At 39.6% G+C, this 11,201-nt stretch overlaps 1 long non-coding RNA gene across 2 annotated transcripts; it reads right to left on the bottom strand.

The window, feature by feature from the left end:
• Positions 1–450: 450 nt before the first annotated feature.
• LOC311293563 lies at positions 451–5,773 on the bottom strand. 2 transcript variants are annotated; one of them, XR_014627943.1, is made up of 6 exons: positions 5,426–5,773; positions 5,153–5,180; positions 4,745–4,990; positions 4,186–4,347; positions 1,468–1,562; positions 451–916 (listed from the first exon to the last, which is right to left on the bottom strand). It is a non-coding gene; the product is annotated as an uncharacterized lncRNA (long non-coding RNA). The 2 variants fall into 2 exon arrangements; XR_014627942.1 differs by lacking the exon at positions 1,468–1,562.
• Positions 5,774–11,201: the final 5,428 nt, after the last annotated feature.

Raw genomic sequence — 11,201 nt, forward strand, 5'->3', positions numbered from 1 at the left:
TGAATGCCTTGAAATTAAATGCCTATAGTTGGAGATTTTGTCTATTGTGTGAATACCAAATATAGTATTTTAATACAATAATGCAGTGTTTTGTCATTTTTGACAAATACATCCACAAAGTACCATAACCATATGCCACAGCTTTAAAAATGCATCAGTATCACATGCATGTACACTGTAAAACGTTTCACTGTAAATTTAGTTAAATACTGGCAGCTGGGTTGCTATCCACATACTGTATTTTTACAGCACTACTACAGTAAACAGCATTTACAGTACTCCACTGTAATTACCAAATACAGTATATACCACATTTTACATTATTAAACTTGTCGACAGCAATAAATTGTATTTTTACAGGGAATACTGCTTTTATTATTACATAATTAAAATATTATACTTTAAGGTTTCATAAGAGTAGTCACACTAGGAAAAAGAAAACAACATTTTCTGGGTTTTAAAACATTTATTTAGTTAAATTGCCTTCTGTGAACATGTTGGCTGAATTACTTTTTAAACATAAAATGCAATTTTAACACTTAACAACAAACAGGTAACAGTTAGCACTTAAAGGAATAGTTCACCCAAAAATTTAAATTAGCACATGATTTACTCACCCTCAAGTCATCCTAGGTCTACATGGCATTCTTCTTTCAGATGAACACAATCAGAGTTCTATTAAAAAATGTCCTAACTCTTCCAAGCTTTATAACGACAGTGAAATGCTGATTCTTTTTTGAAGTCCATAAAAGTGCAAACGAAATCCCATTCAAAGTCTGCAAGGTTTCGCAGAAGTGAGGACACCTGTAGGCTTACAGTGGTGTTCTTGTTTTGCACAACTTGGCCAGTTTTCTTTGAAGTTACTTGTCCTTACTTTGTTTTTGATCTACGTTCAGGATTGATGTCAAGAAACCGTCTAAAAGGCAGAAAAAAACAACAATTAAATATTATTAACTGAAGGTATATATTTTGACAAAGAGAGACAGCACAAAAGCTGTCTAAAACTGAACATAAAAAAATAAATAAAAAAAATGCAATGTAGGATGTTGTGAAAAAAAAAAATGCAATGTTGGATGTTGTGATCAATAACTGATATTTTTTCTGCCCTGGTAAAATACATCAACTCAATGTGTCTGTTTACATGCGCACTGTCAACTAACTAAATTTTTGGAAGTGGGGTTGCCAGATTTAAAGTTTTATTCTACAACTTTTGTCTACTCATCACCCAGCTCATTAACAATATCATCCCCTCATCCGGTGCCATCAGAGTATCAGTGGAAAGGCAGTCTTTAGACTCTCCGTTTATATAGAGCACACACTGCCAGAATCCAGCCCAAACCTTTGTGACAGAAATAATTTAACTTAATTGCAAGCCTTGCAATGTTTATTGCATATATGACAACATGATTTACCAGACTAAAATGCATGTTTGCACCCAAAAATTTAAATTCTGTCATTATTACTCACCCTCAAGACTTTTGTTCATCTTCGGGACACAAATGAAGATATTTTTGATGAAATCTGATAGTTTTGTCCTTCCATTGATATCAATATCATTGCAACTGTCAAAGCCCAGAAAAGTGGTAAAAACATTGGTAAATATATAGCTACAGTGGTTCAACCTAAATATTATGAAGCAGGGTTTCTGCACATTTTTTAAAGTCAAATTTAAGGCTTTTTAAGACCCGAAGAAATCAAAATTAATACCATGCATTAGGGGTGTGCAATATTGACAAAATGTCTCGATCGATATTTTCAAAGTTTTCTTGATAATAATTAGATAACATTTTACTGATTGTGTTTCTGTGCTTGGTGCCATGGCTTGTTTAGGCCTGTTGACAGCTGACTGACAAAGATATTCATATTTTTCCTATTCTATGCAGTGGTCAGTTTACAGCAGTGACAGAAATTAACATTTTTTATTAAGGGGTAATATTTGCCACCTTAAATTGATTTCAAGGGGCATTTTCACCTATATACGGACATTTGTAGATGTTTCAACAAGATATCTTTCACATCTACTGCAGTCAGATTCACCCGTGTTCACTCTGAAGGAATCACTCACATGGCTGGGCACTTGTATGACACATCAAGGATGTTACGAGGCTAAAAGCAGGTTTAAAACTTGAAGTCAACAGGGTGCAAATTTTAAAAAGAGGATAACACGGTGTAGGCAACACCGATTTTTGTCGTTGTTCTCTGTACTGACAGCACTCCAAATTTACAAAAAAATGAGCTCAATGTTAAAATTGACCGGAGTTCTCCTTTAAGGTTGCACTAGTTACATGGATTATTTAAACCAGCGGTCCCCAACCTTTTTTGCGCCACGGACCGGTTTAATATCAGACAATATTTCCACGGACTGGCCTTTAAGGTGCGGCGGATAAATACAACAAAATATAAAAAATATATAAAAAACAATTAAATATAGGATAAACGTGAATCCAATGTGTAGGCTTACTTGCAATTTTATTAGCAGGGTACTCGTAATATCGCGTCTAAAGACAACTGAGAAAGCCTGAACACAAACAAAAAGCCCCCCAAAAGAAAAAAATCTCCATGTTTACGGTGCTGATGCGATGTAAGGTGGCGCTGCCAATAAAGCACCTAAAAGCTGTCACAAAGAACCGATTTTAAGAACCAAAATGAATGATTATGAATATGTAAAATATAGCAGGAGACATTTTAATTGTTTAAACAAGTGTTTTCTGTGCAAAGATGAAGTTGACAATGCTGACTCGATCTTCGCAGTATGCCTGAACGCGCCCGAGAGAAATGCACATATACGAATTACATAAGCAGAGAACAGTCAGTTTTCTTTTGTTTTGAATTGTTCTGTTTAAAATTAGACATTTCAAGCTTTCTATGTCTCAGGTCTGTGAGGCAAGTAGGCTACCTTATACGCTGAATTTCGGTTAATTTATGAGATCAGCTCCAGTTCACGCGCCCGCGCCTCCGTGTCCTGATTAAATATTTTCTATTATATTTAGGCCTACTTCTTATTAAATCCTGGCAATTGGGTGATGAAACATTGATTAAAATTAAGATACAATTAATACAAAACGAAATACAATTTAAAGACAGGCTTTTTGCTTTCTGTCTGACTCTGAGGTCTCTGTGAAAGTTTTAAAGCAGTCTTTTTGTGCCGCTTTCAGAGCGCTGCACGTCCGTAAGGGTGAACAGTCCCATCCGAACAATTATTATTATTCTTTTTTTTATATATATATTTTTTTTTGTGAAATAGGCTACATTTCTAAATTAATGCGACTTATAGTCCAGTGCGACTTAGGCTATATTATGTTTTTTCTTCTTCATGACGCATTTTTTTACTGATGCGACATATACTCCAGAACGATTTATAGTCCGGAAAATACGTTAAGTTATATAGCCTATTCTTTCTGTGAGGCCCGGTACCAAATGTCCCACGGACCGGTACCGGTCCGCGGCCCGGGGGTTGGGGACCTCTGATTTAAACAATGTTTTTACAAGCTTTCTGGGCCTTAAAAGTTGCAAAGACGTTGCTGTCTATGGGTGGTTCAGAAACCTCTCAGATTTCATCAAAAATATCTTAATTTGTGTTCTGAAGATGAACGAGTAGTCGATTGTCGAGTTCACGCGCGTGATCATAGGTACTAAACCTATTCGCGTGAACTCGACAATCGATTACTATGGCCTTCCACCGAAAACAGGATGTAAACAAAGGTATGAGCGCTGGCTGAATTAACTTCATTTTTATTAATATCTCTAACATCTACTGCAGTCAGATCCACCCGTGTTCACTCGGAAGGAATCACTCACATTTTCTGTGCACTTGTAATGACACTTAAAGGATGTTAAGAGGCTAAAAAGCAGGCTTACTACTTGCCCCATTGAAGTCAATAGGGTGCAAATTTTAAAAATAGAATAACTCGGTGTAGGCAACACCGATTTTTGTCGTTGTTCTCTGTATTGACAGCACTCCAAATGTACAAAAAAATGAGCTCAATGTTAAAATTGACCGGAGTTCTCCTTTAAGCTAAGCCCTGTATGGAAACCAGGGCCATATTGTTCATACCAGTAGTCAACATAATAAATACTGTCAAGTCAAGGTTAGTGACACAATTCAGTCTAATTATATATATATATATATATATATATATATATATATATATATATATATGAATGGCAAATATGCCAATGACTAACCTCTGAACAAACTCAAGGTGCTGCCTCTTCCTGGTACTGCAAGCTGAAGTTATAGGAGGAGGAAAACAGTGCTGCCAGGCCAGTGATGAAGAGGCTGTGATCCTTCACACACACCTTGACCTTCCAAACTTAATATCCAGCACTGGTTGCTTAGAGATTGACCTGTAATGGAATAAAAAAAAAAAAAAAAAAGAATAAATAAATAATATTAATAATTAAAATAACTACTGTGGATTCCACTGTGGTTCAATGTAGTTGTCTATTCATAGTTCTATGAATTACATTTTTCAACTAAAAATTAAAATTGGTTAGAATGCTAAAATGCACTGGCATATAATTTTGTTTGTTTTAAGCATAAACTCACTTAATTTTGACTTATTCTTTAAGAAAACAAGACAATTTTTACGTGTCTATTAAATGCTTCTTCATGTAAGAATTGTAGATATCTGGACTGGGAACAAAATAAAAACACTAATTAAGAAAAACATATTTTGCAGTGGGGTGAGTAAATGATGGCTTTTCATTTTAGGTTTCATCTACCCCTTTAATGTTTACATACCAGGAAATAAGTCGTGGACTTTCTGGCAAATGTAGATTGCTGGACATCAGCGATGCAAATTCCTGAAACAATTTTTAAAAAGGACAGCACAACCTTGATCAACAGAACCAAAACATAAAACATATTACAAATTAATGAGATTTGCTGAATAATCTCTACTTATCTGCTTGAAGGATAACACCGTCTAACTTCTTTGAATTAGGGAGTAGTTGTAGGACCATGGGATGGCAATCAGGAATAGGCCTACTACATTTGAAAACAGCATTAGGAACATGGATTTTCATGTGCTAGCAAAATTCTGACAACGATTCAAAAGCACGATCACAGAACTGACAGAATTTGACAGCATTTTTTTTTTTTTACCACATAGGCTAGACTATAACTGTAACACTACTTAAAAGCACTTACATTAACAATGGCCATCAGATTACAAAGCCTAAAACGAAAAAAATATATATCAAATGCACGTCATGCAAATAGCATGGTAAAGGTTGCCTATTATATGAAATGTCGAAGTTAACGTTACTTGGTAAACAGGTGGAACAGAGTCAGTGAATTGCTTGCGCGGCCACGTTAAACCGCGTTCGCAAAATCAAACCAAATACGTGAAAACAATGTAGAAACTCAAAAAAAAAAAAAAAAAAAAAAAAAAAAAAACTTATATAGCTGCTATTGGCTTACCGTATCACTCAGTTGAACAATTCTCCATCTTCTCAAACTCTAAATCCCACTTATCGTCACGCGCAGGTTAGATTATTCAATGACAAATTCTTCCATCCGTCTTCAGGTAGCTGCTACCGTTAACGTCGTCCATTTTCTGCTGCGTCACAGGCAACTAATGTTTGAAACACGAACCGAACCTCAAAAAAGCTTTAAAATTGCTCACAGATTCGCAGACATTGTTTATCTTGATAACAGGAATGATTATTTTGTTCAGTTGAATCCCGCTGACAAAACGAGTTTGCCTGTTGTAGCTGCCTAACGTTACTGTCTGCTGCTGCTGCTCGCATGACGCGTCACATTTGAACTGAATTGAGCGCGAAAGAAATCAATCCCACAATGCAATGCCTTTTCAGTCAGTATGATGGTGGTAACGAATTTATCAGGACGAAAACAGAAATGTGCTGTATATTTACAGCTGTTCTGTAAAAGATACATCTTAATACTGTATTATGGAAATACAGTACAATTCTGTAAGAAATTCGTTATAAATTTACAGTAAAGGGTTACAGTGTATGTTTACATACATTTATTAAATATGTTGAAAACAAATATGTATGTCACATATTTATAATTAATGTTGTCCATATATGCGAGAAACCAATACTATACTGTAATATATGCAGATATATGGTATCATATATGGATGAACTCAAATATTTTCTTCACATGTTTGGACACATAAATGTTCATATATGTTGCAGGCATATATTGTGTTCTCAGATAAGTCAAATATATGTATAGATATATGTTGCAGTCATATATTGTGTTCTCAGATAAGTCAAATATATGTATAGATATATGTTGCAGTCATATATTGTGTTCTCAGATAAGTCAAATATATGTATAGATATATGTTGCAGTCATATATTGTGTTCTCAGATAAGTCAAATATATGTATAGATATATGTTGCAGGCATATATTGTGTTCTCAGATAAGTCAAATATATGTATAGATATATGTTGCAGGCATATATTGTGTTCTCAGATAAGTCAAATATATGTATAGATATATGTTGCAGGCATATATTGTGTTCTCAGATAAGTCAAATATATGTATAGATATATGTTGCAGGCATATATTGTGTTCTCAGATAAGTCAAATATATGTAGATATATGTTGCAGTCATATATTGTGTTCTCAGATAAGTCAAATATATGTATAGATATATGTTGCAGGCATATATTGTGTTCTCAGATAAGTCAAATATATCTATAGATATATGTTGCAGGCATATATTGTGTTCTCATATAAGTCAAATATATGTATAGATATATGTCATGCTATTTAAAATATAAGTACATATATGGCCATATATTACATTTTTGTATGGGCATGTACGAGAGCAAGCAGAAAGGAAGAGCAGTTCCGTTTTTTGGCCACAGGTGTCAGTCGCGAGTTTAAATTTCAGAAAATCGCATGTAGCCTCTTTAAAAAAAAAAAAAAATTACCAGGACTCCAAGCTGTGACTAAAACACTCGCAAATGCGACAATAACTTGAAATTTAGTCCATTAACGTTTTTGTGTGCGTCCATAAATGGTTCTTCTCATGTCATATTAGTGTTTCCTGCACGCAACAGGGAACACAGCGCGAGCCGCAATGTCCAATTTGCCCACAAACGGGTTATGAACCGGTTCTTCTTAAGGAGTCAGAAAATAAACGTGAAATGGCCCGCTGTTGAGTTAGCGGTTTGAATCAGACACACTCAGTGAATCGATAGGAGTCGTTACTGAGTTCACAGAAGTGCTTGTCATCATCAGGCTCCTTGAGATCGTGATTCACGCTCATGTGCTTTGTTGCTAATAAACTGGTTGTAATATAAATTCTGTTGCTTTTTATGAAATAAGTTTACAAAATATATAATAAACTAGACATACAAAGTTATGGTAATTTAATTTAATTAACCCCCAAAAACGTGTTCCCTTTCGAGAGGTCTCTCCTATTGCGTAAGTAGCTTACGCTATGGGAAAACTCCTTTTCTGGAGAATATTGAAGCCATTTTTTAAAAATGCAGTGTAGCTGCACAGCACACACAGATGAGCGGCGAGCACGGTCATTGGCTGTGCTGCGGCAACTGCACGAACCTATGACGGGGCATCCAATCAGGGCAATTCGCGCCCTGACACGTCATAGCCCGCCAAGATGGGCGTGGCCAGAGGCTATAAATTGAGCCCATCCGTCAATTTCTTTAGATCTAATCTCCTTCAGCGAACCAACACTTCGCTGAACCTCTGGATTATTAAGCCTTTGCCGCCGTTGAAGAGCATCCAGCGGAACCAGCTCCTGCTTCGCAGGCCTGAGGATGCCGGCTTCCTTCACCGCCTTCTAACCGCTGTTTCTGCTGAGCCAATCCGGCGCGTCGTATCCTTTTTGCTTGTGTTCGCCACTGCGACACATTTACTAAAAGAGAATTTCCAGCAAGCGTTGTTTCAAATGCCTCGCACCAACTGCGCCTCGTGCAGAGGCCCTCTCGTCGGAGGAGATCGCCACATCCTCTGCGCTTCCTGCCTGGGCCGGGACCATGCAGAAGCTGTACTCGCCAAGGGCGGCTGCGCTGAGTGCGACGTGATGGATCTCCCCACACTGCGGGCTCGCTTTGCCGTCTTCACCGAGGACGACCCCGCCACTTCCGCTCTCTCTACCTTTGCTTGAGCCGCGCGAAGAAAAAGCGCCGTTCGCAAAGGATGCCTGAGTGGACAGAGACCAGCGATGTCATGCCGGCACAGTCCCCGCGTGCCTCGCTCTCTGGATGATTCCCCCTCGCCAGTCCAGTTCACGCAGGCGGACCAGCGCCCCTCTATGCGAGCGGCAGGTCTCGTCTCCTTCGGAGCGTCGGACAGAGATGACAGCCTTTCTCTCGCTGCATCGGACGATTGGACGGGCTCCACTTCCGGCCCGATACCGTCTACCCAGGCCAGCGTAAGGGCGAACATGGACACTGAGATCGTCCATGTTCTCTTCAGGGCCGTCGAAAACCTCGGGATCGATTGGTCTTCCCCGGAAGAGCCTGCACGCAGCAGGTTAGATGAGTGGTTCCTGCAGGGGCGCCGGCAGGCCCCTCAGCAGAGACGCGCCCCGTTCTTCCCGGAAGTTCACGACGAGCTCACTAAGTCGTGGAAGGCGCCACACTCAGCTCGCCTCAAACATTCTTTTTCCTCGACGCTCTCCTCCGTGGACGGCGTGAAGGATAAAGGCTATGAGGCGATTCCTCCCCTCGAAGAGGCCGTGGCCGCCCACCTCTGCCCGCCCACTGCTGCTGGATGGAAGGCCAAAGCCTCTCATCCGTCAAAGCCCTGCCGCACTACTTCAGCTCTCGCCGGTCGCGCATACGCCGCCGCCGGTCAAGCTGCAACGGCACTTCACACAATGGCTATCCTCCAAGTGTTTCAGGCCAAGCTTCTCTGTTCTATGGACGAGTCTGGACCTGACCCAGAGGCTTTTAAGGATCTACGCAGCGCCACTGACCTGGCCCTGCGAGCCACGAAGTCGACAGCCCAGTCCATCGGCCGCAGCATGGCAAATCGCCGATAAGGCGGCGTTTCTTGACTCGCCTATCTCCACGGGTGGGCTGTTTGGTCCAGCCGTCAAAGGGTTCGCCGAGCGCTTCTCCGAAGCTCAGAAGGTGTCACAGGCTATGCGCCACTTTCTACCGAAGCGCTCTAGCTCCGCGTCGAGCCGCCAGAAGGCGCCGCCGCCTCCACATGTGAAGGCAGCACCGGCGGTCCCTCAGCCCCGGCCAGCGACTGAAGTATATTTTGAGCTAAAACTTCACATACACACATCAAAGACTTATTTTACATCTTGTGAAAAGGGCATTATACCACCCCTTTAAGATTGAACATTGGTCTGGGGAATCTGCTATGTATTTTCTACTGCACAAGAGGCATGATCAACGGGCATAGTTCAAATGACTCTGTACGCAAATGGATAGTCCTTCAACCAATCAGACCAACGATCCGGGTGACGTACTTTGCAGAGCAACGGGAAAACTCCAGGCAGGAAATGTGTAACCAAACGTGTTGATCAGCGGTTTGCAGAAGCAGCAATGAAATCGAGCGATTTTTGCAGGTCATGCAAAAAAAAAAAAAAAAGAAAGTTAGTGGTATGTACACCCACTCAAGTGATTTGTTTGCTAAAAAGAAGCCATTGAGCATCGTCGAGAGGTTAAAAGGAATTGGACAGAGCCGTAACGGCCCTGGAATTGGATTGAATTAAACCCGCCAATAGCGCGCCAGGTGGATAAGCCAGTTTGTGATTGGTTCCCGCAAATTTGTAAAGGAAGCAGCAGAGATTCCGGTTTCCAGCCTGAGCTGCAAGGCGAAATCAAATCGCTGGCAGATCAGGCTGGGTTTACCCAGTCTACAATTACCCATCAGTGTTTGTGAATATTCATACACAGAGCCTACAATCATGATATATTTCTACACATCAGAAATAAATCTGCTTTGTTTATCCTTTTGATCTTTCATTCAAAAAGTGAAGTAAAACAATCGAAAAGTGGGGGGAAACTCACATTATGAATTTTTTTTTTTTTCTTGTTCACTTTGGCCACAATTATTGGCACCCAATTATTGCAACATAATTTCCCCAATATAACAGCTCTGAGTTTTTTCCTATTATGCCTAATGAGTATGGAGAACACCTGAGAAGAGATCAGAGACCATTCCTCCATACAGAATCTCTCCAGATCCTTCAGATTCTCAGATCCATGTTGGTGCTTCTTCTCTTCAGTTTCCCAGATCCATTATGGTGCTTCTTCTCTTCAGTTTAGCCCACTTATTTTATATAGGGTTCAGGTCAGGGGACTGGGATGGTCATGGCAGAAGCTTCATTTTGTGCTCAGTGACATGATTTGACATTTACATGACATTGATTTTATGTTTGTTTTGGATCATGTCCTGATGGAAAATCAAACCACGCCCATTATAAGATTTATAGCAGAAGTGGTAAGGTTTTGATTTTTTATCTGTTGGTGTTTGCTAGAATCCATGACAGCACATATCTGAACAAGATGTCCAGGACCTCCAGCAAAAAAAAAAAAATTGGCTGTGGGCATGGGGTACTTTTTATCCCTCTTTGCACCAAACCCATCTGGTGGCTTTGTTGCCAAAAAGCTGTTTTTTTTTTTTGCTTGTTTGTTTGTTTGTTTCATCTAGAACCAGGTCCCTTTTGAAGTTCCAGTCTTGTCTGACAACTGAATATGCTGGAGATTGTTTTTGGATGAGCGAGGAGGATTTTTCTTGAAACCCTCCCAAACAACTTGTGGTGATGTAGGGGTTGTTTGATTTTTCTTTTAGGCTTTCTGACCCCAAGACTCAACTAATCTCTGCAATTCTTCATCTGTGATCCTTGAAGAGTCTTTGGCCACTCGAACCATCCTCTTCACCGTGCATTAAGACAATATAGACACACGTCCTCTTCCTGGCAGATTCGTAAAATCTTTAGTTGATCGGAACTTCTTAATTATTGCCCTGACGGTGAAAAAGGTTTAGCTATTTTCTTACAGCCACTTTCTATTTTGTGAAGCTCAACAATCTTTTGCTGCACATCAGAACTATTTTCTTTGGTTTTACTCATTGTGGTGGATAAAGGGAATTTGGCCTTTGTGTTTCCTCATATTTGTACTCCTGTAGAACAGGAACTCATGGCTGGACAATTTCATTCTTCTATTCACCCTGGTGTGCTAAAACATTTTTTTTAAATATGAATGGGAATATACTTCAGAGATATTTTTA

Source organism: Rutilus rutilus (genome assembly GCF_951802725.1).
Source record: "Rutilus rutilus genome assembly, chromosome: 7".
Taxonomy (NCBI): Eukaryota; Metazoa; Chordata; class Actinopteri; order Cypriniformes; family Leuciscidae; genus Rutilus; species Rutilus rutilus.